We start from the raw sequence: 25,877 nt of genomic DNA on the forward strand, positions 1-25,877 counted from the left end.
CAGCTCTGTGGCGATTCCTCTGTCACAAGGCAAGCTTTGCGTCGTTTCCGCAGGCACTGTGTCAATTTCGATGCACAAGGAAGTTCTTTGTAGAGATTAAGTCACTTTGGCTGTGAGACTTCAGAAACAGAAGGCCAGCTCAATCCAAGTACTTGGAGAACACTTTTGGGGAAGGCAGCGTCCTCCTCAGCAAAGTCAGAGGCCATCAGGGCAACAGCAGGGCAGCAGTCCTTCACATTCAAAGCAAACCAGATGAGTCCTTTGGGCAGCCAGGCAGTTCCTTTTGACAGGATGCAGGTGTAAATCCACTAGTGTCTGAGTTGGCGGGGTCAGAGACCCAGTTTGTATTCCTAAAAAAAGGCCTTTGAAGTGAGGGAGACTTCAAAGGGTGGTTTTGAATTGCATAAGTTCCCCTTTCAGTGCAGTCCTGTCTGCCAGGGTCCCAGTAGGGGTTTGGCTGTCCACTGTGTGAGGGCAGGCCACTAGCCTTTGAAATGTAAGTGTCAGGCCCCCAACCATTCCAGCCGAGGAAGACCCATTTAATATGCAGATGAGTGCAGGTGTGACTGGGTGTCCTGTGTTTGTGGTTGTCTGGATGAAATGCACAAGGGAGCTGTCATCCAGCCCAGCCCAGACTTTGACTGGGGACAGGCTGTAAGGCACAGATGGTGTTTAATTGTAGAGAAATGCTCACTTTCTAAAAGTGGCATTTCTAAAGTAGTAATCTAAACTCCAACCTCACCAATAAGCAGGATTTTCAATTACCATTCTGCTCATACTAAATATGACCTAGGTACCCCTTTCAGATCAGAATCCCCCATTCAAAAAGAATATGAGGGCAGTCCTAATGCTAGCCTATGAAAGGAGCAGGCATGGCAGTAATGGAAAACGAATTTAGGAGTTGTTTACTACTAGGACATATAAAACACATATGTACATGTCCTACCTTTTACCTACATAGCACCCTGCACTATGGGTTACTTACGACTTACCTTACTGGTAACCTATATGTAGAAAAAGGGGAGTTTAAGGCGTGGCAATTACATTTAAATGCCAAGTCGAAGTGGCAGTGAAACTGCACACACAGGCTTTGCAATGGCAGGCCTGAGACATGGTGAAGGGGCTACTTATGTGGGAGGCACAATCAGTGCTGCAGGCCCAAGTGTAGCATTTAATTTATAGGCCCTGGGCACATGTAGTGCACTTTATTGGGGGCTTATAAGTAAATGAAATATGCCAATTGGGGATGAACCAATGTTACCATGTTTAAGGGAGAAAGTATACGCACTTTGGCATTGATTAGCACTGGTAAAGTGCGCAGAGTCCTAAAACCAGCAAAAACAGTGTCAGAAAATTGGAGGGAGACAGGCAAAAAGTGGGGGGGATGACCACCCTAATGCTGTCAGGTCTAACTAAATCATAATTAAAACATAAATGCAGAGAGTAGATGAGGACAAATGCAGGCACTAGCAGTGCACAATTGATCACAATACTCACAGGTAGTTAAATGTAGGCGCAACAAAATCAACATAGAGCACAATTATTGGCAGCAAATTCAGGAGCAGGAAAACAATTGCTCGAACAGTGGGTTTGAGGCATGTGGACTTGAGGACTGTGTCGGAGTCACAGTGCCTTTGAGGTATTCAGGAGCTGCATCAGGGGAAAGGTACTCTTGACCCCAGGCTCGAGGACTAGCTCCTGCAGCGTAAGTTACCTGACGCACTGTAGTAGTACTGAAACCCACTATCCTATCACAAATGAATTGCTTTGTTGTCCATATTAGCTAAGAGGTTTACATAAAGCATGGTATGCACTGGTACACAATAAATGGTGATCTGTAGATGCCTGTCATGCCATGGTGGAATCCACATTCCATAGTCTTGTGCCAGCTTTCAATGAGTGTAAATATTCACGCAAGTGGCTTGAAGAGGCCTGAGCAGTATGTGCTTTGCAGAATATGAAGTGTAAATAGGGACAGCACATTGTGAGCATTAACAAGTAGTCTCTGTCCTAAAATTCCTAGAGTCCTGGTTTTAGATATGGTATCTTGAGAGTTTTCTAAGAAAAAGTGAATTACCGCAGGAATCAGCACCACCCCATTTTTCCACCAATTCCCACCTGCATATTTTCCAGATTTTAGACGGTTCTAGGGATTCCTACATTCTTTGCAATTCATGATTAGGGGAGATGTCATTGTTCTGGACAAATCCTTAAAAACCCAGACCACTTAAAGAGGGGATAAGAAGATTCCAACAGCCTCCTAACCCGAGGACAAGACTGTTCTATCTCTGCATCATTGTAATTTTGTTCAGGTCATTTGATCCCAACCTGTGGTCGGGGTACTCCTAGGGGTCCACAAAAGCTCCTCAGGGGACCTGAGACTGCTTAGAAAATTAAATAAGATTAACAGATTAATAAAGTGTATATAAATAAAGTGTTTAAATGTACAATTGAAAATGTTAAACATACTGTAAATATCAAGGTGTTTGAAATTGGAGGCTACAAATTAAATTAGTATCCTCAGATTTATTCATGGGAGCAGTGCAGGTGCATAAAACAGATTATAGTATGGATGATGCGTGGCTTCAATTGAATTTAGAAAAGCCCCATCCTTCCTATTAAAATTATTTGTTTTTAATTTATATCTGTTTGAAAACTAATTAAAATGTGTTATCATTTGTGTGTGTGTTTGATTAGAAATATACACTGCAGTTGTGTAAACATGATATATGTTTATGGTTGGCATACTAACTATGTGCCCCAGTGAATATTTGTAGCTCTTTGCCAAATTTGACCAAACTCCAAGTGGAAGGTGCTGGACTTGTTCTAGCTTGACAAGAGGTGAGATTCTGTGTTGCCGGGTTTTCACCTTTGGAAGAACTTTCACCTTTGATCACAGCATCATAATTTTATCAACAGAAGGCCAGCAAAGCCTCAAGACTTTCCCTCAAAAACTCCTGGATTAAAAAGTCAAAGCTCCACTATGTATTTTCACATCTTTGATGCCATTTACCTGTATGTGTCTCGCATGAACCTTAGGTGGTAAAACCAGTAACTGCACATTGCTTAGATATTTTACTAGGTGTTTCAAATGAAGTAATTCACTACCTTGGTAATTTCTTGTTTTCTACCCCCCCCCCCCACACCAACCTAATAGTGGAGAGTGCAGGAAGGCTCTTGACACTTTCATATCTCTAATGGTTATGCTAGGAGTAACTCTTTCTGCAGAAAAAACAATAGGTCCAGCCTTGGTCCTCACATTTCTGTGGATTGTGATTGATTCAGTACTGGAACATTATAGTCTTCCCCTAATCAAAAGTGAGGCCTTCAGGCTAGGCAATGATGCTTGCTTGGTGAAGTAGAAAGCTACCTCGAACATCTCCAGACCCTGGTATGACAAATGAATTTCACACTCTGCATTATACCCTTTGGTCGCCTGTTCTTCATGTTCATAGCATAAAACTAACCATCAAGGACTCGTTTATCTGGTGAAGTGCACGAAGAATTGAGAGTTTGGAGGAACTTTTTAGTGACTTCACAATAGCATAGTGTTCTGGTCTTCCCTGCCTATTCCTAGTAAGCGTTGGGTTTGTATTCAAATCAGTGCTTAATTTGTAAATAAAAACGTGCCGGTGCCCAAAGCCCTCCTCTTAAACATGCGGCTGCTGCAATTAAATGTGGGAACAGGGCATACCGAGGTGGGGTAATCGTGAAGCCATCTCAGGCATCTTCAATGCATTTAAAGTCCCTCCCTGCCCCTTCAGCTCACTCTAGCAGCTTTCTCCTTTCCCCCTTCGTGACGCTTTTTCATTTTTCCCTTCCTCTGTCTTTCCCATATGTGTCTTTTGTTCGCAGCATATGCTTGAGGCAGGAGAATAATCGCCGGCCCTAAAAAATAAGTGCCGGTGCTCAGCACCGGAAACAACAAGCACAAATTAAGCACACTGATTCAAATGCTTCTGGTAAAGTATGCTTTGGTGCAATACTTGGCTCATATCAATATATGTACCAATGGCCAACTGCATGGCATGAGTCTGGATTGGTCAGGAATGTCACCTCCTTGGAGTTGTCCCCAGTTGTGGTAGCCTTACATATTTAGGGGGAGCATCTCAATGAACACTTTGTTACAATTTGGTCACATAGTACCACGGTCCTGTTAATCGCCATGCAGCATCTTGTAAGCTGCTGTTGAAGTCTCAAGAAGCTGTTCGTTTTTGTTTGAAAAACATTGTTCACAGCAAAACATGTGCCAGCATCAATAAATAACGCTACCCTCAAAGATGCAGGTATTCCAGGTCTTTCACACAGCAGAACCTTTCCTGGAAGACCTTTGAAATCTTGGTGCCCTCGTTTATAGGGGCTCAGTGCAGTATTACTAGCCTCCAAAACAAAGAAAGCTTATGAGAGTGAGGTGGGTTCATACACTGCATTTGCTATCGTGGTGTATAATGAGCATATGTCTTTCCTAGAGGCATGGCTAGAATATATGGAGCACTTGATGGAGGAACGGTGGTCACTTGCTTATGCATGTAGACCGGTTGCAGCAATGCCATTCTTCACTAAGCTTCAGGGGGAAGCCTAGTTAAGTCTAGTCTCTTCAATAATTGTATTGTGAAAAATGATTTGGTTGAGTGAGGTCGTATTGAGGGTACCTCGAAAGACAAGAAGAGACCTATTGGCTTCCAGAAATAATCACTGTTAATTGAAATCTTGCTTGCAGTATGGCTCTCTGACTTTGAGTTGTACTTTTTGCACTGGGGGCAAAAGTAAAAAGCGATTTGCAAAAGGTGTACAATGGGATGATGTCACTCTAGAATAGTGTTTCCCAACCTGTGGTCCGAAGACCCCTAGGGGTCAGCAAAGCCTCCTCAGGGAGTCCTTAAAGGCTTATAAAATTAATATGAACATATTTATAGATTGTATATAAATCAAGTGGCTGAATGTACAACTAAAAAAAAATTAAAAGGTACTGTAAACTTCAAGGAATTTGAAATTGGAGTCTAAAAATCAAATTATTATCCTCAGATTGATTCGCAGGAGAAATTCTGGTGAGGTAAACAGAAAATATTATGGATAATATGTGACTTCAATCAAATTTACAAAAGCTCCAACCTTCCTTCTAAAACTTTTATTTTTATATTTATATTTGTTTGCAAATTAAGTAAAATGTGTTCTCATGTGTGTATGTGTTTGATGAATGCTTGTTTCTGTATTTTTTGTGTAGTGCTTTGAGTTTCAACTCATCAACAATGCTTAGGCCGGGTCTCCGGCTTCCAGTAATGACTCAGTGAGGAGTTCCCAGATTCCATTAATAATTCAGTAGGGATCCCTGGATTCCAGTAATGATAAAGTCGGGGTCCACTGAAGTCAATATGTTGAGAATCACTGCTCTAGAACCAGAAAATTTGAGGCTCCTGCTTAGGCTGTCAAAAGCTGCCAAGTTTTGGGTTACAATTGAGTGTCTCCTGGCCAGTTGTCTTGCCCCATTGTCGCCCTGAGACTTCCATGGAGAGATGACCTCCAGTAGTGCATAGTGTCTGTATTTATACATGATATCCTCTGCTCCCATTCCCGTTTTGTATTTGCAAGAGGATCGACCCCAAATTGTTTATCACTCATTCCTTCGAGCTTGTGGCAGCAACACGGATGGGATTAAAGCAATGGGACATTAAGAAAACTGACAGATAAGAGTCAGATTGTTAGAAGCCGTACATCCGTCCTAATTTACAGTGAATTCATGGTGTTCTATTGTTCATCATATTTTATCTTCTCTTCTGCCTAGGTTTTTTTCATGATGTAGTAAGTTTTGAGTATATGGCCATTCATTCATATAAATGAAGGGTGTATTGGTAAAAAAAAAAAAGACAGAAGGCACACTCCCGGTTTTCAAGTCCAGTGGTTCAGTATTAGAGCTCTCCAACTCAGTCAGCTGCTAAAAACAGGATTGAGAGTTTTGCGTCATGCAAGACACATGCTTCCAAATATGATCAGTTTTCCCTTAGGTTGTTATGACATTGTTGGTTCGCCTAGAGAGGATGTGTTGAATGCTATTTTAAAACAATGTGTAGTCTTTAAAAACATATTTCCCTCTGCTGTGATGGCATATTAGCTGTGGTCCCCGGGAAGAGTTCAGGTAGTGGATGCTTCCCTGGTCACTTGATGTTTCAATTAAGAGGCTTAATTCTCGCTGGTTGCCTTAGTAGTTGGTCTAAAAAGAGGGAAATTCATTCCTCACAACTAGCTATGAGGTAAGAATGTATTCCACATAGACGAGGTTCATTTGTCAAATCAGAAGACAGAAGCCTTAATTGAGATACTGTTGTTTGCTTCCACAGTAGAAAGGGAAGGGCAAAAAATAATGTCCATGGTTGCCTTTATGATGGTGTTAGCATGCCTCCAGTTGTTTTTTAAAACCTTTGAGAACTTTTCATATCACAATTTGACACATGAAGGCCTTGCATGAACAATTCTGCTCCTAGGGTGGGCTCTCTGGAAGCTGCCAGTTTCTGTGGACCCCTGACCCCTGTGCCCTTAACCTGAGAGGCCCATCAGGCAAAAAAGAGGGATCGGGTCTGGGACAGGCCTTCACCTGATGATTTCCTGGATCAACCTTAGAATATGAGTGTTTGAGGACGGTTTGGTCACTTGAGCACTATGACAAGACCGCTGTCTTAGTTGAGCAATTTTTAGATATGCTAGTGGATTAGACCCGCCAAGCATTTAAACCTGGCCAAAAATGTGGATGTCAGTATACGTTTTGACGAGAGAGCTGGGGCCCATGGCTTGCCAGTCTACATGCTATTGCAGTGCTGTCCCCTATAGATCCCAAAAAACAATGTGGGGCTGGTGTGATTAGCCGGAGCAGACTGAGAAGGCCTGCATCCCTGGATGTCCAATGGAAGGTGAGCATTACTTAGAAGTGCCGGCTCCCCCTGCTGTCATGCCGTGTATGGTTTTACCTGTTGCATTTTGATTGGAGCAAGGCGACTGGGAAAAACGTAATTGGTTTCTCGATCAGCTGTTGCCCTCAGGGTCTATGAAGCCATGAGAAATTTAGGGTTTCACTGTCTTTACCTGCCCATAGACTGCTTTTTTGTTGCATGCATTGACTATCTTACCCACCGTCTTCCCTTTAAATATTGCCTTTGTTGCATTGAACGTACCAAGACATAGGGCCTCCTTTACCTTTCCGGGATCATGGGAACCACCCCCATTTGTTTAGGTATTTGTAGGAGGGGTGTGCTGTTATTCATTTTACTGCGATCACTACACTGCTTGACACATTTGTGAGTATCATAATTTTCTAACTTTCTAACACAAAAAAGACATTTCTACTATGCATGCTAGTAAATAATAATGGAACTTCGTATTTGCCCTCATTGAGATAACAATTTTTGGAGTCCTCAAACAGGTCCAAGCTTAGTAAATAGTAGAGGTAGTCCAAATCGATGGAGAAATATGTGAAAATCTGTTGAAACTGTTTCAAATTAATGTAGAATAATGCAATAAAACATACACTACGTTGGAGAAAATTATAGCAATGTTTCTTACAACAATGCAAAAATAATCTGAAAAGTACATCAGAGAGCACTCATGGTGTTTCTTTGCTGTCGGTGTTTCTGAATATCTAGAAAACAAGCTTATTGAAATATGTAGGGTCCTTGTCTATCTTGTCCATACCTCTCTTCAATTACACTTTGTGATTCCTGGTGTCAAGGTCTCAGACTCTACTCTCCCATACACATTTTCTCAGGCCATTGTTTCTGTTTTTTCTACCTAACAGCTCATACATATCTATATAATTCAGATATAGGGTAGAGGAGTAAATTCAGCTGGGTGCTTTCCTGCAAAGACATAGTATACAGTGGCCCATTGCTCAGCCCAGCCTGAAAATCCGCTCAGCTGCTGTTAAACTGAGTGAATAATTTAAGTTCTTGCAGTGTCCCTTGTATAATAGCTGCAATGAAAGTTTTGTTTCCTTGGACCCTGTTTCCCTCCTTCGTTTCAAATATTATTATAAGCTTTCTCTGTGTTTGGATATTCAGAAAGCGAAAACATGTGGGTAATTTTAAATAATTGTAAAATGTCAAAAATCTGCAAAAACGAAGAAATTTGCAGGGAAGGAAGAAATATTTTTTTTCAGTAGAAAAATCTGCGTTGCAGTTTTGTATTGTGCCTTGTACTGAGCCACAGACATCCATATTGGAGCAAATTCCTTTAAGTGCATGTGCAGGTTTTGGTTCACCATTTGGCTTTGGGCACCATGTCTGGGCCTGGCAAGAATGGAGATGAATGTCCTGAGCAAACCTTCAAGAAAACCATTGAGTGACCATTGAATGAGTTCTTTGCATGAGAAGGAGAGGAAACGTGTCCTGTATTGTAGTAGGAATAATGATACAGGCTGGCATTCTCTCCCACCTCAGTCTAACTATGAAAGAATTTGATAGTGGGGTGGGAAGAAGTCGAGACTGTCTTTTTAAAAAGTACCAGGGTATTGATTCTAGACTTTTTTGTAGACTATGCCATTTGTCCATTGTCATCTGGGTATCAGGACAAACGTCAGTGTGCAAACCCATGAAATGAAACAACCTTGTTACACTGCATTGTCTTGGCGAGTAGCAAGATCTATTTTGGGGGTGCAAGAAAGATATATGTCACTGAGTTGACGCTTCCCACGGCGGGTCAGTCAGTCTCTGTTTTGGAGACCTTTGCAGGATGGTAAGGCAGGCTGCCAGAAACATGGCCGTGAAGAACCCTGCTGCGCTTCTTGCTGTGGAGTCAATGATGATGAGGTTCCTTTGTGCAAGTGCCAACAATGACCACTGACGTCAATGGACTAGGATGCTGCTGCCATCATGTTGATGATTAATGACCTAAGACGTCATTCCCTCAAAATGGGGCTGAGAATAACAGGATGAATGCCTCGTTATTGCGTCTGTTAGACGACCCCATCAAGGGTCTACCTGAATTCAGGGGCACGATTGGTTACATTTTATTTATTTTTTCAAATGTTTTTACATTTTAATGCATTTCTATATTGAATTTATAAAAACACCTTTTTGACACCAGGAGGTAATGAGAAGTTTCACTTATATAAAATAGAAATTAAACAGGATACATAATTTTAAAACTTAAAGACAGAGCAACAGTTGGCCACTCAATCAAGAACCGAACCGTGGTTTCAAAAACATTGCCAACCTGCCTCGATAGCAACTGGTACCTACAGTCTTACAAACGGTGACAATTTCCCATGCCCTTTGGTCTAAGAACCCCCGTGTTTAAACGATGAATATTGTAGCGATGCGCATTATTTGTGCATTATTTTTTGTACTTGCAGGCGATATTTTGCACAACTTACAATTTACAGTTTACATCATTGCAAAACTTTTCTGCTTCAAACTGGAGTTTGCTGCAAAATGACCCAAAAAAGGGGATTGCTTGCAATGTTTTCGTCAAAAAGGAAATGTTTGAAGCAAATAGTATTTAGTAAATGATCCCAACTTTTTAACAAATGCCCAAAAATAATTTTGGATGAATCAGCCTAGATTTTTGATTAAGTTTATAAACATTAAATAACACCTTTAAAACATTGGTAAACGTCATTCATTTAAATATATGAACTGCTTCGAAACTTTAAAAACGTTGTATTTGTTAATACAGATGGTACAATGTTGTTAAGGATCGGTGTTGCTTAACAGTGAATGAAAAGCTGCACTTTTTACTTTGAAGTTCATGTTTTGCGGATGTTTGCTAAGTATGTTTTTCTTAGCATTAAAAACTTTTCGTCTTCTTTTTCCCAACTTTGGAAAGTTGGTGGAAGAGATGTTTGACAATTTTATAGGTCTGCATAAAACTTATACTATTTACTGCAGGGCTTCTTCCTTAGTCCTTTAGTGCCCAAAGCTTCGTACAACTCATTAATAATAGAAACTGAGGTTAACCCTGGGTGGGGGGCCGATTTGTCCTGGTATTATTTAGCACCAGGGGGTCTCAGCCTTGAGGCGATGCGGCTGGAGGGCCTCCCACTTTCTTATTCACCACAAAGGGACATGTGAGAGACAGCGTGTCTGCACTCGCTTTTGTTCCTAGCCCACATGTCTTGTGGTTTGAGGTGGAACAGTGGAAGTCACAGCGCATACCTCTTTTTCAAAGGTTAGTTCATAGCGTCAGGAAGGAAGAAGTAACTTTCATCATGTTTAAGTTTCAAGCATTAAGAAGTAACTATCATCATGTTTAAGTTTTTTTTTTCATTTGAACCTATTTTGTACTTCATTCATTACATTTGCTCCTTATGTATTTATTTTTTGTGGTGTTTCTTTCTTCGTTATTCCTTCATTTTCTCCTTTTAGTTTCTCACTTATATTCTTCTGGGTCTTTAGTTTTAATAAACTTTCTTGGAACCAGAGGTGACAATCTAAATTTGACAAACATTGTTATTTACATAATATACTTCTTCCACAAGAGTGGCCTTGACTAGCTAGCCCTTTTATTTGTGTTACAAAGCATATAGGTCCATGCTTGCAGGGCTTTAAGTGGGATGACAAAAAGTGTGTTTTGGGGGGGCTAGGGTCTCTAGGGGCGCGTGGCTTATGTAATTATGAGCATGGCATGGTTTATGTAATTAAGGGCATAAGCAAGCAAAGTACGGCCCGAATTTAAGAAAATTTGTGCTACATCCAATGCAGCGCCACTTTTCTTCCACCCCTTAGCACCCCTCCTACCACCACCATGTCAGCGCCGTATTTACTATATCGTATACCATGGCGCACGGTAGGGGTAATAGCGGCGAAATGTTTTACGCTATTGATGGACTGTGCAGGATTAGTGCCAACATTTTGGCGCTAATCCTACAGAGTACATAGGGGGCCATGGAAACCAATGGTATGCCCCCTTTTAATGCCTGCTCTGTGCAGGCGTTAAAAATAGCAGCTAAAAACAGCATCATTTTTGCGGTCTTCCTAACGGGGAGCACCCCTTTTGCATACATTATGCCTGTCGCAGGTATAATGTGACACAAGAGGTTACAAAGTGGCCCAATGCATGCATTGCGCCACTTTGTAAATATGGCGCAGTGAATTTGGTCTTGTTGGGCCACATTAGCGTCATAAAAATGACACTAATGTGGCTCAAAAAGGCGCTAGGCCCTCTTAAATCTGGGCCTACATTTCTGTAATTCCCCACTGTGTGCCACCCAACCAGTATGCACTTCCTTGCATTGCCTTCACTTCACCATCCCAAACACACAACACACCACTCGTATGAGGACTGCATTTTCTCATACTTTCGCCATGTCAGTATTTTGACAACTGTGTACCTCCTTCACACACATTTGTGCAGCATCACAATTGGAACTGGAATATGTGACTGTTGTTCTATGAGCCTTGCAGAGTGGCCAAGGATTGGATGACCATGTATTTTGAACAACTTTCTGACCACCCCCCCTCACAGGTACAGTGAGAAACTCACACCTCACACAGTTTTGGCCTAGAGTCGGTGCAGTTCAAATTATGCACTATACAAACGTATTATACAACACAGAAAAAATGCTGAAATACAACATACTGTTATTAAGTAGCACTCTTAGGGAATGCAAAATTAAGTTAAACATATTAAAAATAAACATGAAGTAAAATGTGGATATAGCTTACCTTAACATTTTCGTATGTTCATTATTCAGAAATAGATCCGTTTTTTGCCAGTAAAATTAAGGCTATGAATATAGGACCTGATAGGGACTTCATTCATGGTCCCTTTTTATATTACTTCTGTGTGTGAGACCTAGGGGGACCATGCCCACTTAAAGCCCTGCATGAATATATGGCAAGCTTGTAGGATTTGAGTGTGTTGTAACTTGTAGGCAGTAGGTAGGAGCACTTGCACCATGAGCAGGGAATTATGGTGTTAATCGTGCTTCAACTCTTTTATTAAAATAATGATAGTACAACAACTTTGTATTTATTGTTATGAATATGGGGAACAACACCTCATTGTGGACCAACACATGGTGGCCCGTAAAGCTCGACACGCTCCCCGCCCCAACAGACCACGTCCACAATCTCGCCATCATCCTGGATAGTAAGCTATCCATTAAGAAACAAGATTACACAGTCTCATCCACCTGCTTCCATACCCTTTGCATGTTCCGCAAGATGTTCAGGTGGCTTCAAGCAAGCACCAGAAGGACCGTCACACAGGCCCTCATCTCCAGCAGACTGTACTATGGAAACCTGCTCTATGTAGGAATCACTGCATGCCTCTTGAAGAGACTCCAGACAATACAGAACACAGCAGCAAGACTCATACTCGACCACCTCAGAAGGACCCACATCGCACCCCATCTAAATAAACTACACTGGCTCCCAATTCAGAAGAGATGCCAGTTTAAGATGCTGACCCACACCTACAAGGCCCTGCACGGCCAAGGGCCAGCTTACATCAACAAAAGCCTAACCCCCCACCAACCGACCAGACACCCCTGATCAGCTTCCCTCTCCCTCGCAGACAGTCCACGGATCTGTCGAGCCAAAAGCAGAGGACTCTCCTTCTCGCACCTGGCAGCCAAGGCTTGGAACAACCTCCCCCTGCACCTCAGGACTGCACTGTCATTCCAGCGATTCAGAAGAGAACTAAAGAGCCCCCTCCCACCTTCCTGTCATGCCAGAAAAATACAAGCATTGATATAACCAAAAGGTCTCTCTCACTTGACCTGTTGGCTTTGTCAGTGTTTTACCCATGTTACACAGCAGTGTGGCTGCTGTGCAGCATGGCTGAAAGTTAAAAAAATATATCACTATGACTCCGCCAATGCTGGCTGCACCATAGCACTTTTTTATTGCTGGCAGTAGGCATCTACACCCTCTATGTTGTATGCCTTCCCTCTCTCCAAAGTGGCTCCTGTCCCATTCCCCTGGCGTGCCAGAGTGCTGCTGTGCAACATGGCTAAAAACATTGACAGTGCCAAACGCTTGGATAGGTGAGACCTATGCGTTGCAATGTTTGTTTTGCTTCTTTCCCCACCTTTTTGTTCTTTAGTCTTTTTTGATTCTTTAAAACATCTATTGTTCTCATTCAACTCTTTAATATGGCCTGGCTCCACACAGTCATTCTTTATTTTCCTTTCTTTTTCCTTTTTTTCTTTCCTTTTTAATTATCTTCCATCCTTCTTTCTTTTCTATTTCAGTTAAATTCCATACATACGGTTATCGCATGCTTGCATACCCATATAGCGCAGTCTCCATGCTGAGCACCCAGGGCACCACTAAACAGTGAAAGATGTTTCGAGCTACCCCTTCACATACAGCCGGATTTGGGCGCGTTTTGCATTGTAACATTCGCTGGCTGGGTAACCAGTTTCCCTTTGGCAAGCCACTCCCTTTGTCCACTGCCCTACCGGTTGACCTTTGACCACAGACGTCGCCGTGACGAAGGAGCCCTTTTCATTTATGCTCTGTACACATCGGTGCGTATATGAAACGCCCCACTTCCCGACCTTTGGAGAGGGCGACTCATTAAAAAAAAACAATTAGACAAATATTATTACCGACACATCAAAGGCCTCTGAGGCCTCATTGACTTCAGACCATTCAAACCCCGCGTCAACCGGAGAAAGGCGGGTGTCGGTCGTAGCGAGTCTAAAGTGGAAAGGATGTGGGGTTTGATGGTGGTCGGCGAGGAAACCACAAGTGAAAACCTTTAGGTGATGTTAACTAGTTGGGGTTTGGTGCTTAACATCGTTCTAAAACCACGGCAATGGAACATGTCTGACACATTCTCCCGCAGAGACAAGCCACCACACACACACACGTACAATCACAAAGTATTCTACCTCGGAAAGTTGGTAGGGCTGTCTCGGTCATTAATACAAGAACCTCTGGGTAGCTTGTAACAGCGGCTGCCCCTGCTCCTGCCCCTTTTGTCTTTCAGAGGCATTGTACTCTCTGAAAGTCTCTACATTTCCCAACATCTATGTCTGTCCGTGGTAAAGTATTGTGAACGTTTCAACTCTGAATAAAAATTGACCTCCGAAATAAACACTTGAAATTGTTGCAGCTCTGGCTTCCACCTGTACCATGTGCCCTGCATAAATTCAAAATGTAACCAGGAACGTGGGAATGTATGAAGGTCTCACTAGCATATTAGCAACGCCAATTATTTTGAGCTCGCCGAAGCAGCAGGATTGCAGTGCAAGCACTGCTTAAAAGTTATATTATTAGGGTGTTTGTGAATGTGGATACGAACTTTATTTCTAATAATAGACTTAATTTTCCAAAGCCTATGAATTTACATTTTTTTAGAAGGCAGTCAAGTGACCTAATCCCGAACTTAAAACTTGTTTTTTTTTACAATTACATAAAATTATTTAATGTGTTTCCTTTTTTTTTTTAAACGGGTAGTGGTCAGTGCATCAGAATACTGTGAAGCCTAAATATGGCACAATGGGATAGATGAGCATGTATTTCATATTTAAGTAAGGTATCATTACAAGTGAAGGAGACCAGGGTAGCTATAGTTCCGATTTTCATATATAAAATTCAAAAGAGCAAAGTTACAGATATAGACGTTTTACACCACTTGCTTTATGTATATATATCTTTATATATGCATTCACAGAAAAAAACAAAGGTAACAGGGACGTTATAGTTAAGTTCTGAATTTACTCGTACAGAGCCATAGAAATTCAGCAGTTATAGTTATTTTGTAGTTCCATAGTAGTTATTTCAAGTAATTATAACTCGCGCCCTAAGGTAACTACAACTCACGCCCATGCCATGCGCAGGTTTTTCTTCAAAAATGTGACTGTTAATGTTTCATTTATACTTTTAATTTAAGGACATCTTAGAAGTTCTAATGACTGCTGTAATATCTGGGGTAATTAGCAGTGCATGGCGAGAGCGCGAGTTTTAGTTACCTTAGGGAGTGAGTTATAGTTACTTGAAAGACTCTAACTGCTGAATTTCTATGGTTTTGTACAAGTAAATTCAGAACCTAAGTATAACGTCCCTGTAACCTTTGTGTTTTTTTCAGTGAATTTCTAAGGTTTTTTAAATTCTGTTTCATAACTACAACATTCCTGTAACCTTTGTTTTTTTCAGTGAATTTCAATTTTATTTTAACAGGAAGTAATTTTAGGCAACCCCTATTGCATCCCAACCCCGCGCTGCCCACAGCCTTTGGCTGATCATGAGGCCCCGGGGAACCCATCCCCCTTGGTGCAGCCTAATTATTATTTTTTTGGGGGGTGAGCGGAACCACTTGGCCTCCCTCCACGGGCTGATCTGGTCCCTGGGGCCCCAATACCTGGGGCCCAGCCTAATTATTGTTATTTTTTTTAAGGCTGATCTCGGCCCTGGAGACCCCATCCCCCAGGGCCCGGCCATGGGACCAATGTTGGGGACCATGGGGGGATTCTGAAGGCCCCCACGGTCCCAGCTGGCTCCCCACCTCCTATAAAAGCTAGCAATGCTGTCACAGAGAGGTCTCTGTGAGAGCAATGTTTTCTCTGTCTCCCTGTCTGCATCTCTGCAGGCAGGGAGACAGCGGAAACCTCTGCTCGCAGCGAGGGAGAGGTGTTTGACAGGTGTCCTTGCTGTGGCACTTTTCCTTTTTTTCCTTTATTTTGTGGGACTCAGTTGAAGGCGAGTCCCAAGATGGCTGCCAACACTTCCTGGTTTGAAGTGTTGGCAGCCAACCTGAGCTCTGCATTTGCTGTGCACGAGTCAAAAATGCTTTTTCTATGGAAACATGGTTCTACCTATAACTACCTAGTGGCTGCAGCCAATAGGTAATATATATATATATATATATATATATATATATATATATATATATATATATATAAAATAGTGGTGGACAGAGTGCTGAAACTTTTCACTCACCCCTAATCACAGATCTAGGTTTAATCCATCATTCTTTTGCTCACCATGCCACCCCAGTTTGGACCCAGCCATATGCAAATCAGTCTTGACCCTGTTCCTCATGGGGCCAGGTCCTCCCTGTATCAGAAACAAGCATCCTGGGACCGGTTTCAGAGTATCACCCTTCATAAGCCAGGCTGTGTTGCTCATATATATATATATATATATATATATATATATATATATATATATATATATATATAACAAAGGTATTCACAGCACTCCAGGAGGTTTACATAAATCCTTCTTTATTCAATGTTACAGCAACCATCAACACGATTCAACTCATTATGAGTCTTGCTCACGGTTAGTGAGTCCTTCTACTATTTTCCTTAAATAGTGAAAGTCCATTTAGCCCATTATGAGGCATTCTGGACCATTTAGTCTGTATATGCACAGATAAAATTAAAACAACTATGCACTAAAAAGATATTCTCTAGCGATTCATGGCAATATAGTTTTAACAATATATTTCGTAATTCATACATATATTTGCTAGTGGCGTTTGCCACTATGTAGTTATAGTTAGGACCTAGTTTCTGTTTTTTACTTGCCTATATCTTTGGCGCCACTTGAAGAATCTTCACAAAACTTTTCAAAAAAATTGTCAGTCCCATCAGCTGCTTCCTGTAAAGTTTCGGGATGATCCGTCCTGGGTGGAGGGGGGGCGAGAAAAAGGGGGGGGTCCCAAAACACATTTTCCCCATTCATTTTTCCATAGGGATTTTGAACAGCGATAGCACAAAAACTACTAGACGGAATTACAGCAGATTTGGCAGGAAGGTAGGTCCTGGTCCAGAAAGAGTGCTTTTTTGTTTTGTTGTAATTCCATTAAGTAGTTTCAGATTAAGGAAAATCCAAATTTGTATATCTGGGGATGTGAAGGATTCCCAACCCCCTCCCGATCACGTGCAGAGCTCTGATTAGCTGATCACACTTCAAAACGCAAGTCGTGAAAGTGTTTTCAGCCATCTCGGGACTCGGATGAAGCTGAGTCCCAAAAACAAAGAAAAAAATAAAGAAAAGGGGCCAGGGTACGGACACCCTGACCCCTTAACTCTGGCGGTGGAGTCTCAAAGGGACCCCCAAAGGCTAAAATGCACTTCTTTAAATTTTATGGACAGAGTCACAGTGGATCGTGGATCCGCTGTAGAATAAAAATAAAAAAACAAAGTGCAGGCTCCCACGCTTCGGTACTATAATGCCCCTGGGTGGGCCAAGTCCCGGGGAGTTTAGTGTAAAAAAGCAGGAGGGTCCTGCCCCCTCCCTCTACCCCAGGGACCACCACCTCACATGTCAAAGCAGCTCCCTGCTTGCGGAAGCAATGGCACTGTGAGGGAAGCCTTAAGGCTACCTCTGCAGTGCCAGGTAGCCCAAAAGGGCTTTTTATTAGTTTTTTTTTTAAATAGAAAAATAAATATATAGAGACTGCGGGCTCGATCCCAGAAGGCCCATAAAGGGCTAAAAAAAACAAAAAAACATAGCTCAGTGTGAAGGTCGCAGATCTTCACACTGAGCTTTGGGGGTTCGAGTCCAGCTTTTTAAATTTTTTTAGAGACAAAAATATCAGTTTTGAAAAAACAATCGATTTTTTATTTTAAATCGAACACAAATATCTCATTCTTTTAATATGTGATATTAAAACCTAAAAAAACCTCAATTTCTCTATCACTTTACTTCCCTCTTTCAATCAATTTCTCCCTCTCACACATCCACTCAGATACTCACGCACCCACTCACAGACCCACTCAGACACTCAGGAACCCACTCACAGTCCCACTCAGACACTCACACACCCACTCACAGACCCACTGACACCCTCACATGCCCACTCACAGACTCTCGCACACACTGACGCACCCACTAAAACACTGTTGTATGCACTGTCAAGCCCAGACAATCTGACAGCCACTCTCTCCCCCAGATATACCCTCTCACATCTATTCTCAGACTGAGAGAAGCCGTGGCCAACTCCCACCATGCAATACCACAGGGCTGTGCACAGCATAGGTCTGGGTGGTTAGGGGGTTTTTGCTCAGGGTCTGGCTGCCTCCCCTGCGCACGGATGAAGGCAGTGCATGGTGCAAGGTTGGGTTCTTATAGGTTCATATATGTATTTGTAGAAACAGCATAAATGTTTTAAACAAACCCTTTTTGGTAAAGTAGAGAGGTGAAGTAAAGGAGGGCAGTGTAGCTCCATAGGCTGTCATTATATGAGTTAAAAATAGAGTCTGTACATTTAAGAACCCAGGGACCACCAGTAACCCAACATGCTGAACTGGTGGCATTTGATTCTTTTTTTTTGTGTCTGGCTCCTGCTGACAGGACCTAGAGCATTGAGCTAGGCCTATTTTTGGCTTTTTCCTCAAAATTCTCAACTGAATTTCATGGATAACTATTTTTTGACATTTTTGGTCTCTTCTTTGCTTTTTCTGTTTTCTTCTGACAGAAAATAGAGGTATTTTGACAGATAAAAAATGCAACCTCTTTTTGACAAATGCCCAGCCTGTGGGAGACAAATAGCCAAGACAGATCCTCATGAGGTGTGTATTCTCTGCCTCCCAGAAAGTCATGTTCGTGAGGCTTTTCACCACTACAGGGACTTTTCAAGACTCACCCTGAAGGAGAGGGAGAAGATTTGCCTCCATGGTACTGAGGAGTGAAGAAGACAATGTATGCAGTCTGAAGGTCAGGGCGAGGAGAGGGTCAGAACTCTACCAGGTCTGTTATCTTTCTCTGCAGGATGTGCCAGGAAGAAAATGGCACCATTGGTCCCAGTTGACATCAAGAGCATTGACGTTGAGAAGAGATACAGTGCCGACTTGTTTGCCGTCTATTCATGTATCGATGTTGAAGAAGTGCTGCAGGTCAGCATCGAGGCAAGGGGTGTCGACATCTATAAAAGCACCATCAACGTGCATGCCTTATTTGATGTTGAGGAGCCCCTCGACTATGAGGCCGCCATAATACTCGCCGTCGAGATCCAGTTGACACGAGGTGCTGAGGAAGGTCAAGGTCTATACTAACATCGAGGCGCTGACGACAATCACCGTCGACGAGCCGGTCGACGTTGAGAACCTTTTCAACATCCTCAAGACTACAGGAGGCAAGAAGGAAGAGGAGACATATCTATTCCTCTCTACATTCAGAGTATTAAAGAACATACTCCCATTGAAAGGTCGCACCATCTCCTCCACTAGCGCCTTCTTTGCCTCCTCTAACCCCTCCTCCTCCTCCAAACAAAAAAAAAACACACAAAAGGGAGTGCCTCAAAAGTCCAACAATTGTAGTATAAAGTTTGGTCTCTTTATTTTTTCTCTCCTCCTTTCACGAAATACACATAGTTCAATGGTGGCAACATCAATGTAATCTTCTCTAATATCATAATAACATGGAAGCTGTGGTATGATGTCTCAAAACAATTCTCTTTATTATTCGTCAATATATTAAAGAAACAGTTCAGCCAACATGTTTTGTCCTCTGTGAGGACTTCATCAGGACTGAAAGCAAATTCACATATGTACATTTACAAACATGATACAAAATACCTCAATAATCCATTGCAATGTATAGACAATGTTGCAACTTACACTCACAGGCTCCCACCCAACAACCTCTACATACAAAACATATTTAAAAACAGTATATACATCACTTAATGCATGCAAAAAATACATCCACCAATACCCCATTTTATTGAAAAAATAAACTTCCATCATTTTCCCTACCAAATTAGAGTGTTATATACAAAGCCTTCCTAGTGAATAGTTCATTAATAAGTTACCACGTTTTCCACTCAGATATCTAATCCAATAAACTTACTTGCTGTATTTCTCTGCAGCAGTATCACATTGAAGTCTAAGTGTAAAATGAATCAGTTCTTGCCGAAATTCCTAGATTAAAAAGACATATAAAGTTGTAAAAGATTTTGATTAACAACAGCAGTATATATATATATATATATATATTGATTTCAAAACTATTTATTCCTATTGTAAAAAGATCTAGTAACTACAAATCCTATTATTATTTAACCTGACATTTGAAAGCTTTATATATTTTTTTTAATAAGGGCAAATAATGTTCTACTGAGGTACTGGGTTTTTCACAACCGGTACTGATCCGGTAACCCAGCGGTGCCAGGGTACACCCAAAGACCTCGGGTACTTTCCTGATTCAGACTACAGAAACTCAGAGTCTTCTAGGTGAAGTCAAAGATCGAATTTATTGGCTGCAACCAAGTAACAAGCGTCCTAGAAGTACAACAGCACGGTTTGTATGTTCTCAGGAGACTGTGTGTCAATGCAAAATCAGGTTTCCTTATATACATTTTTTTAAGCTTCAGGCAAACATTCTTGACATTTTGGTTGGTCATTCACATGTTTTCACTACAAAGGAAAAAACAGTGTCATGATGAAACCTCATATTTCATGTCATTCAACCCATAATAAATTACCCGGCAAGGCCTAGTATTTTACATCAGATAAGTGTGGGCCCCCAATAAAAACGGGCACCTCCCCCTCGTAAAGTAAGAAGAAGAAAAGAGCAGGTGCAAGTGTGAGCAAGATTAGGCAGGGTGTGTGAGCGATAATAAGGGTTTTATGGCATGGTGTGCCTTGATGCTATCTGATTCGGCCACTGGGAGAGGGACTGACCAAACAGGTTTGGCCTGAGGCAATGGTTCCAGCTTGCCCAGGTCAGAGAAAAGTCAATCAAGGTGTACGTGTCCTTGGAATCAAATCCGACTGTATTATAAGCCTATGTGAGGGCAACTTCTCAAATGGCTGCCGTGTATAAAATGGGAGCCACGAGTGCAGGACGAAAATGGCGATTTCGAGGTGAAAACGCTGCTGGAATTGAGCGAAAATGCTCATGCTTAGTGTACTAGTCATTATCGGTCTTTTGATACTAAAATCGTACTGCTGTGGCAAAGTAAATTACATGGGTCCAGAATTTTTAGAACCACAAACCCTCCTTTTGCCCTTACATAGGCAATAAACCTATTCTCATGCTAATCTGAGTCCAGGTCTATGTTTCTAAAGTCGTTGAGATGTTGCTGTAACATCATCCTAGTATTTAGCTCGTCTCTTGGTGCAGGTTTCCTTATGCATGATGTAACACAGAAACCACATATCGCAGGAGCACACTGCACGCATAGACAGAACAGGAAAAGAATGGCCAAGATCATCCCAATGACCATCAGAATCTTCCATCCCCATGCTGATATCAGTTCCCAGAACCATCCCATTAATGACCAATCTCCTTTATCTAAATGAATAGATTCGGAAATGCTATGCAATTTGGAGATGGCCTGGTATACTGTTGGAGCGTTATCTGGGACAAAAACACAGCAACTCGACTGGATCAATGTACATACTCCACCCCGGTCTGCAAGTATGACATCTAATGCGACCCTGTTCTGAAGGGTCATAAGATGATCCGACTGGAGCTCAGCAGTCAAGTTACCAAGGGCACCAGCGGTTTCAGCCACGTTGGATTCAACCACTCTTATCAATTGCCTTATGCTCCTGCTGTTACTTATTTGTCCCCAGAACGGCAGAAAACCCTTTACGAAGTCCCCAAATTCTTGTCCTGCAGTGTCTTCTTCACTGAAGACGCCTCTAACTATCCTTGTCTTGTGGTAATCTGCCGCTGCTGTGTAGGTAGGGGGCAACAGGAACGAAACGAAGCATGTGCCCGAAAAGTCAGGGGGCAACCATGTAAAGGCTCTATCATGGCAGATGAAATAGGTACCCTTAGCTGCCAAGAGCGGAGGGGAGGTCTGAGATGCGAAGACATATGTCTCAGTGCAGACGCTTTCCCCTAGCTGAGCTCTGGGATTCTTGCCAGTACCTTGCAGACACAGGTGACCCTGATGGGGTACAACCCAAATCAGGGAAGATATCTTAGCTTGCTGTTTCTCATTCATTGTGGCTTCATATCCGGTCATGTTCCATCCTATATATGCAATTGTCTCATCTCTGGGGATAGTCTCGTAGAGGATATTGTCCTTCATCATGTCTATGATACCTTTAACTAAAGCATTTTTCTTAGGGTTGTCTTCCGCAAAACGTAGGGGGTAGTGTGCATAGATGAATATCGTTCTGAATTCCCACACGGAACCATTGTGGCTGAAAGGCAGGATCAGATAAGGGATACCTTTATCTGCTGTGTGAGGCATAAGGCCACACACCCAACAGTTAGTTTTATTTATCACTAGCTGGTGTTGGTGCAAAAGCTGGATGAAGGAGTTATTAATGAACTCTAGTCTCCTAGCAGATTCATGTTTAGGGAGGAGTTGAAAAGAATGTGGGGAAACAGTGGAAGGAGGAGGTGCAGACGAGGTAGTGGGTGCCAATATCACATTAAAACAGAATAAAATATATCCTATAAAAAACATAAGTATACTAAATAATATAAAAAGGCACAGCAGCAAAAACCGTTTCCTGGTTATCGTTTCACATATTCTCTTCTTGAAACTCAGTCTTTCAACATGTTCTCCATTTTGGAAAGATTCCATCCTCTAACCGTTGCCGCTCGTGGCGGTTGGTTTACTTCACTTAGGAGTGTTCTGAATGTTCCAGGCCACCCTAGAACAAACCAGACCTGTAGACCTTGTGTCCACAGGCTACCCCCCTAAGTCTTTTCAGCCACGATCCTACAGCCGAACCCGGATGGAGGTTCAAAAAATACAAAAAGCAAAAAGTCATTCAAAAATAATTTTCCATATTGGAGAACTTTGCTAAAGAGAAGAAAAGTAAACTATTTTATTTGTCCTTTATTCTTGGTCGTAGATTATAACGGTTAGTCCCAGGTATCGTGTGGTCCTGAAAAAGGAGTTCAGGTTCTGTAGTGTCCAATCGAACTGACGGTGATACTGCTGATTGTAAAATGTCATCACTTTCTTTCTCAGTGAGTGTTCCTTTTATTCGTGCATCGCTGAAAGGCAGAAAACGTGGCACGGTTTCAGTCTCTGACTCGGCGACACCTTCCTGAACCCACCGGTCATATGGCAGAGGTAGGGGTACCCTTTTGCAATGGGTCCCATGGATCCAGTGTTTCTTCCCTTCTACTCGAACAGCTGATCTTGTGGAGAGAAGAACGAGGTGCGGTCCGGTCCACCTGGGCTGCTCGTTTTTGGTTCGCTGAAAGTTCTTTATTAAAACCCAGGATCCAGGCTCAATGGGATGACCTGGAGATTCAGAGACCGGAGGCAGGGTGTCGTGGACCTGTTGATGTAAGACACGCAATTTAGCTGTCAATTCATACAGATAGTCAAGCAAGACAGGATGCTCTATCTCGCTGAACTTCTTGGGCCTAGGCACTCCCCATATATTGGCCGGGCGGCCAAAGATTATTTCATAAGGGCTAAGTTTCACTCGTGAATGCACAGTCATTCTGGTTGATAGGAGTGCTAAGGGTAGAGCGTCAGGCCATTTGAGACCAGAGCTCGCTTGTATCTTGGCCAATTTTAGCTTTAGAGTGCCGTTATAGCACTCCACTAATCCAGCTGATTGGGGGTGATTTGCAGCATGAAACTTTTGGTTTATGCCTAGCCCTTCGCATACTTTCTTCATCACTTGACCCACAAATTCACTTCCATTGTCACTCCAGATCATTCTCGGCATTCCGAATCTAGGGAAGAACTCTTTCACAAGGGCTTTGGCTGTGGATAGCGCAGTATTGTCTTTTAGGGGATAGGCTTCCACCCATCTTGAAAAGGCACAAACAACAACGAGTACGTATTTTAAGTTGTTGCACCTCTCCATGTGGATGAAATCTAGCTGCAAAACCTCAAACGGATACGTAGGAGGTGCAAAATGACCAGCTGGAGTTGGGGTTCCTCTACCAGGGTTGTGTTTCAGGCATACCATGCAATTTCTAACCACATTTTCTGCGCACTTGGGAATTCCTGCATTTTGCCATACTGGGGCCAACAACTTACAAATCCCTTTCACACTGATGTGAGCCATTCCATGAGCCATTGTAACTACTGCAAGCACATACGCATCGGGTAGCAACCATCTTTGATGTTCTGACAACTCGACCCAACAACCATTCACATCCAATTTACCCGTACTTTCTCTCCACACACTCAATTCTCTCTCTGTGGCTTCAGCTTGAATCGATTTCACGCTTTCTATCGTGTCTTCACACATTCCAACATCACCAATCCATCTTGCAGGGCCCGCGACATACATTCGGCTCATCACATTCCTTGCCGTTTCTTTTGCGACCTCGTCAACAAATGCATTCCCATGACCAACATCATCAGTCACCTTTTTATGTGCACTACACTTCACAATCGCAACTTGCAACGGTAAAGTAAGTGAATCAAGAAGCTCATTTACCAACTGACCATGCTGTATTTTAGTTCCATGCGAGGTCAGGAACCCACGTTCCTTCCACAAACGCCCAAAACTATGGGCCACACCAAACGCATATTGGCTATCGGTATAGATAGTCACTTTCATTCCTTTTGATACTGTACATGCTCTTGTTAGGGCTATTAACTCAGCTGCTTGGGCTGAATTATGTGGGATACGTGCAGCTTCAACAATCGTACACAAAGTTGTCACAGCATACGCCGCAGTCGTGTCACCATTCGGGAGCTTAAAGCATGAACCATCCACCCACAAAGTACCATCACTCTTTGCAATGGGAGTGTCCAGAAGGTCTATTCTCCCTTTCGTTTCTTCTTCTGTTCTATGGAGACAATCATGTTGTTCAGAAGTATCTAACTCCGTCACAATTGGCAATAACGTAGCTGGGTTAAGTGTAGTGCATCTTTTTATATGTACATGGCTTGCTAACAATGTCAACTCGTAACCTGACAATCGAGCACTAGTTAAATGCTGTGTCTTGGTTCTGTTTAACAACGTGTCCACTGCATGTGGAACCATTACGATTAATGTGTTATTCATCACTAAACCAGCAGACTGTCGGATAGAAACAGCAGCTGCCACTGCCGCTCTTAAGCAGCTCGGTAGTGCCTTAGCTACTGGGTCTAAGGTTGAAGAGAAATAGGCGCATGGACGCTCCCTGTCTCCAAACTGTTGTGTCAAAACTGCTAACGCACAACCTTCTTTCTCATGGACATACAATGTAAAAGGCTTGCTGTAGTTGGGGGTACCCAACACAGGAGCTGAATATAATGCATCACGTAATTCGACAAAACTTTTCTGACAATCTTCAGACCATGGGACGGGATTTGGTATATCTTTACAAGTTAATGCCACCAAGGGTTTGGCTATTAACGAAAAATTAGGTATCCATTGTCTGCAATATGATGTAATACCCAAGAAAGCACGCACTTCTCTTTGTGTTTTTGGCACACTTGTTGCTGCAACAGCCCTGACTCTCTCTGGGGTCAGTTGCCTTCCCTCCTTCGAAAAGAGATGACCTAAATAGGTCACTTCTTTTTGACAATACTGTAACTTTGAAAGGGACACTTTGTGGTGTAAATCAGACAAATGATGCAATAATGACAATGTTGCTTCTTTGCAGATCTCCTTAGTATCTGCGGCAACTAGCAAATCATCGACATATTGAATGAGAGTGGCGCCATCAGGTAACATAAGAGTGTCAAGTTGTGCTTTCAAAGCCTGACTATAGATAGATGGGCTTTCACAATAGCCTTGAGGAGCTCTCTTAAATCTGAAGCTTCGTCCTCCCAAATTGAAGCCAAAAATGTCCCTGCTCTCTTCTGCAATAGGGATGCTGAAGAAAGCATTTTTCAGGTCTATTACTGAGAACCAAGTGGCTGAAGCTGGAATCATTGTCAACAATGCAGTGATATCGGGGACGACTGGAAACTGTGGCACAACTATTTTGTTCACCTCTCTAAGATCAATTACAAACCTATAAACAGGTGGCTGAGTAGGGTCAGTATGCTTCAAGACAGGCAAAACAGGACTATTGCAAACGTTGCCTCTTGTCTCTTCAATTACATCTTTCTCAATC

Source organism: Pleurodeles waltl, chromosome 7, assembly GCF_031143425.1.
Source record: "Pleurodeles waltl isolate 20211129_DDA chromosome 7, aPleWal1.hap1.20221129, whole genome shotgun sequence".
Lineage (NCBI taxonomy): Eukaryota > Metazoa > Chordata > Amphibia > Caudata > Salamandridae > Pleurodeles > Pleurodeles waltl.